Raw genomic sequence first — 6000 nt, forward strand, 5'->3', positions numbered from 1 at the left:
GGAACATTTAGATACACGCCTTCTGGGGTACAGTAAATAGTACAACCGAGCTTGCATAACAAATCTCTTCGTAGCAGATTTACTGGTGCAGTAGTACTCAAAAGAAAAGAATACTTTTCTTCAATCAGACCTAATCAAATGTGGATGGGTTCTGAAACAGGATACATAACCGTAGTATTTGTTACTTCAACTACCTTTACTTTATGCTCTGATACTGGCATTTGACTATCTGAAGTAAATTTTAACAATGACTTAGTGGCTGCAGTGTCCACCAGAAATAGGGTTTTCTTTGAATGTATTTTCATCTTAACGTAGGGTCCATTCTGATCTACTGACAGTAGAGGTTAAGATTCACTTTTGTATTATTTCTTTGACCTAGTCAGTATGAAGCTTTTTGACTCCTTCTAATCTGAGGAGGTGGTAGAAGAAAAATTGCATTATTATAATTTGGTTACCATTAATTCCAGTTATCCTGGGAACGTTGCCTGTGTGGGCATTCCACTCTCCAATGTCCTGCTTCTCCACAATTGAAAGAAGATCTGTTAGATGAAACTGGAGGGGCACTGCCAGCTTGTTGTTGCCAGCCAGCTGCACCTTGTTCCCCTCAACCAGCCCTTTTGCGAAATCCTCTAGCAATTCCTCTACCCCTTCCTCTGCTTCTGCCTCGACCTCTTGGGTTTTCCAGCTGCCTGATTTGTAAAGTTAACAGCTTGTCCTCAGTATCCTTCCTCCATTTTTTATGATACTCAGTACAGTGATTTGCAGCACTTAATAAAGACTCTAAGTCTTTTCCTTACCAGTCTATGAGCCCTTGCTTTATATGATTTTGTACAGGGGCGTGCAGACCCTGCACAAATGCTGCTGCAATAGCTGGCTTAGCTTGCTTTTCTGGGTCTGCTATTCCTGAATGTCTAGCAAATACTGTTTTAAGGTGACTCAGTCTGCAGAGACTTCCCCTTTATTTTGTTTACATACCTGTATGTTAGACCTGTCAGTCCTAACTTAACACACATCTGTAATCTTGTTTAACAAAGCTGTTTGTTCATCTGTTAATGCATTCCCTATGAGAGTGAAATCTGTTATCTCAGCCTTTTCCAGTAACTGCTTTCTTATTTCATCTGAAGTAACTACCCTCAGCAGTTGATTTAAATCTGTCAAAGTAGGACTGTAATATTCTATTATAGTTTTTCATTCTTACTTGAATTTTACTGGATCTTTTCTAATATTTGGAACATTTTTAAACATAGTATGCAAATCAGCAGTGGTCCAAGGACAATGAACAAGTTCCCTATTATTAGACCCCAAAATTTCCCTGAGAGGTGTCAAAAGATCCCCTCCAGAGATTGTAATCTCCTGTTGTACCCTGTCATGTGAGCATGTATTGTGGGATACAGGAGTGTCAAATACTAATGCCCCTGTTGGGGAAGTAGAAGCTATCTGAGAAGGATAGGAAGAAGAACCCCCCCCCCTTGACTGCAGATGCCAGTTCAGAAGATGAAGATTGAACAGGAGAACCAGTCTGAGATGTACCAGTATCATGTGAACTGGATATCCAATGGACCAAAAAGTAGGGCTCTGGGAAACAGCAACGTCTTGTACAGGAGATACCCATACTGGCACATATGGGGTAGGGTACAGCAGCTACTGGGAGATTATCATCCTCTTCAGAAGTTTCTGCTTTTTGGCCAACCTCAGATTGTTCCAAACCTGCTAAGACAGGATAAAGGGATCCTTTTTACTGGTCTGTACTGCCTTTTTAACTTCTTTTACTTGTTGCAACAATTTCTTATTAACAACCTGCAACTCTTTTAATGCTGACTCCTTTTCCCTTTTAAGTGCTTCACTGTACCAAGAATAAAAATGCTGTTATTTATTCCCTACTTACTTTGCTTTTCTTTCCTTCCAAAATACCTTTCAGTGTCATCAATTTAGTCTTATCATAAGTTCCATTTAATGGAAATACCCCACAGCACAATTCTTAGTAAGCTGAAACCAGTCATGCAAATATTTACAACTTTCCTTCCTATAGTTAAAATACATAAAATATGTGGGTGTTCCCTTTTCAGGGGCTTCATCTAGCTTGCTTATCTTTGCTCTCATTTTTCTTATCTTATAAATAAGTAATAATAAAAATGTTAGCCTTACCTTACAACTCCTGGATCCTAGCAGTTCCAAAGATAGAAAATAACTGTAGTAATCCACACACCATACAGGGTGGGAAGCGTAGGAAGTCTGTCGGCATGCAGCAATAGAGGAGAGGTTTTGATCAGCCTTTTCCCACAGCACCCCCTTGCTTTCATCCCAATGCAAGCTTAAAAGTTACAGCTCCAGCATTGCAGTCGGGATAATGGGGTGGATAGGTACTATGTCCAGAACTGACCGCTCTTTCGGATCTTCTAAGGGTACTCCACACAATCACATTGTTAAGTCCCAGCATGCTTTGGGCTCACAAATTTATTTTAATAACGCATACCTCTATGTCCTATCATGTGGTAGGCTCATGAATTGTTTTAACAGTATATAGTCTATGTCCCAGTCATGTGGTGGGCTCATGAACTTGTTTTAACAGTATATAGTCTATGTCCCAGTCATATGGCGGGCTCATGAACTTGATTTAACAGTATATAGTCAATGACTCAAACATACGGTGGGCTCATGAACTTGTTTTAACAGTATATAGTCTATGTCCCAATCATGTGGTGGGCTCATGAACTTACTTTAACTTTATCTTTAACGTTTAACTTTTTCTTTTCTTTCTCTCATACATTCATACACTGACAAAATAAAACATCTCTCATACTTCTTACCTTTCAGTCCTGAGGGTACCGCCCTCCAACACAAGGTGCCTCCTTGTGTTAATTTGTCCTTTACTTTATCTGCACATACATTTACTATTCTCATTTGTTATCGGGTCCTCCTACTGTTTCTTGTATACCTTACAAATAACTCAGTCAAACAAAAACACAGTCATGCACTTAAGCTACAAACACAGTCAAGCACTTATCACTTATTCTACAAACACAATCATGCACTTATTCCACATTTTGCTAAAATTGTCTAAAAGAGAGAAAGAGAGAAAAAAACACAAACTAAGCCTTTTCCCTTACAAAACAATTTCCCTGCCAAGGCTAGTATGTTTGCACACCCGGAATAGCTGGACATCTGAGTCTCTGACTATTCCACAGAAAGCAGTGTGGAATTCACAGAAAATCTGTGATGGGCCCCACTCCAGAACTGCCCTGCAGCAATACCAAAGTTCAGATCCAAGTCATGGAACCAAATTGTTATAGCCATAGATAAATAACATTAAGAATTTACTTGTTTTTGCCTTCAGTCAGGAACAACATTTCAGGATGCGCAAAGAGAAACTTTATTCATACAGTGCTGAGAGACAATCTTCATAGCTGTTGATAAAGCAGTCTCCCTGAAGAGAAACAAACTGCATATTTTATACATTTTACTTATCTAAACTGGTCATGCAATTTTATTGTTTCAATTCCTCTGACTTTACAAAATGTCCTCATCCCTTGTGATTTTCGCCTCTGACTTCATGTGAACACCTTTCTAAACATGATCCACCTGCTTCCAAGGGTTCTTATTTCTGACTTTGGATATTTCAAACCTTCCTTAGCAACAATTCATTCCTAGCCTGGAGGAGACAGGCTAACAAATTCCTTTTTGTAGTAACTAATGTGCCTCGACTTCATGCAACGCATACTTTTTCCTTATTACATTTTAAAAGAATGCAGTTAAGACACAGCAATACTGTAGCTTATGAAGTTATATTTTTCACAGCCCTACATCATGAATGAAACTGAAATTAATATACATTTTAGTAAACTGATATTGTCACATAACACTAGCTACATGGTTACCTTTTTATACTGTAGATTCAGGCCTCTGAGCATGGTGAAGATACAAATGAGGTGTGAACTCATTAGAACTGCCAACCTTTTATTTTGTTTAGCAGATGTAAACATAGTGTAGGCACTACCTCACTGTTTAGTTGCTATCAGATTGCAGCTATGACTGATTAGTGTAAGGGAGAAAGAAGACACAGAAGCAGATCAGACTAACTTACCTGCCTGGGGTGTGTCACCCAGGATACACTTACAAAGTTTAGAAGTAACTTTAACAAGCTTTTAAATGGAAGTAAACAGAACACATTTTTTTATTTTTTTCACTAATAGCTAAATTGTCCTGCCTTTGCTGAAAACTATTATTCACTGTCATGTATTTTTATCACACATTTAAAGGACAATGATTCAGAAATGGACTATAGACTGCATGTGTGAGACTACAGCACAGATAAGCAATGGAATTCAACAACCCCTGCACAATTTTTTTTGTGTGTTCGCATCGTGCTGTGATACGAACATAAGTGCAAACATTTTTAGATTCAGTAAGAACCACTCAGCAACATGCATGCATGCATGCACAAGCAAGGAAAATTCAGTAGAATGCAAATTACATCACAAGCAGGTGAATCCTATTCAAATGAGGCAGGTTGAGTGATCTAACAAGCAAAGAAGCAGCTGTGTAGACTCAGTGTCAGTGTTCATAGTGTACAAGGAATTTCTTTGCATACAAGTGTCGACACAGACAAAAGGGGATGCAAAACTGCACAAATATGACATACCTCCCCTAAAAAATGTTATACCATATACAGATAATTTCAAAAGTAACATTGTAGATGTCAGAAAGAGGAAAGGAATAAGTTAAATTAATATTTTTAATAATAACAGCATGTGTACAGTGAGCAAACATGCTTAATAGAAAAAAAAACATTTTATAAATGTCATTTTCACAAATGTATTATAGAACCTTGCACTGGGTCCATACAGTGGTGCATTGGTGCTGTTACCCAGCTCATACTGCTATAAAGCATGTGGTTTCTAGACTGTCAGCATGGACATATATGTAAATAAGGTGGATTTCTTGAATAGCAACAAGGAGTAAGCATGTCCTCATATCGCCTTCGTACAGACTCCTACATGATGTTGATATTCTCACTGGACATAGATGACATCGGGGGATATGCTCTGTTACTTTTAAGACCTTTTAGTTCCCTATCTGTGTGTTTGTGTGACTCGCCACATTACTTAGCATGTTCAAGCAGATAGACCACCCAAGTCACATTGGTGATCTAGACAGCGAGTAATTAAAGCTGAATATATTCAATTGATCAGATTGATTGTTGTCTAAGCTATGCTGTGCAGTGTGCTGCACTGCTCAACGTGTTCGTGTGAGCACACTACCCACATGGCACTGTATATTTATGATATTTTCTAACCTATGCTGCAAGGTGCATAGAGGTTCGCTGGTTGCTCAATAAAGTAGAATCCTTAAATCATGTTAATTAGAGTCTAGACAGGTGAACAGCATCATAATTAGTCAATCACACTTGGAGAAACTATGACAGATCTGTATAAAGTATGCCTATACCCTATATTCTGATTTTACCCCAGTTCTCTGGACCATTGGAATAGAGACTTTGGGAATTTTAACTGAGATAATGCTAGGGGCTACTGTAGCTATTCTACATCTGTATGTGCTAGATGTTGAAGTCGATACTGCTGGTGTTGCTGACAATAGGCATAGGCCAAGAAGGAGAAGAGTTGTTCAGGCCCAGGGTAACCTTCCAGGAGCTACATGAGCTGGAGATTGCAGAGCACTACAGGGAAGACAGGGACATATTACAAGAACTCACTGAGCTCTGCCACCCTCAACTCATACCCAAGGCAAATGAGGGGAACCCATCCCAGTGGGAACAAAGGTATGTGTAGCCCTTAGGATACTAACTACAGGTACTTTTCAAAGACAAACTAGGAACATGATGGGGCTGTCACTGGCATCTGCATCCAGGATACTCAACCAAATCCTAGATTCTATGCTTCCACATGCCAGTGAGTACATATCATTTCCCCTCTCCCCTGAGGTGAGGACTAGCAATATGCAGCACTTCTACCATGTAGCACACTACTCTGAAGTAGTCGGTGC

The sequence above is a fragment of the Protopterus annectens genome, chromosome 4.part0 (genome assembly GCF_019279795.1).
Source record: "Protopterus annectens isolate FY-2018-M chromosome 4.part0, PAN1.0, whole genome shotgun sequence".
In the NCBI taxonomy this organism is placed as follows: Eukaryota; Metazoa; Chordata; order Ceratodontiformes; family Protopteridae; genus Protopterus; species Protopterus annectens.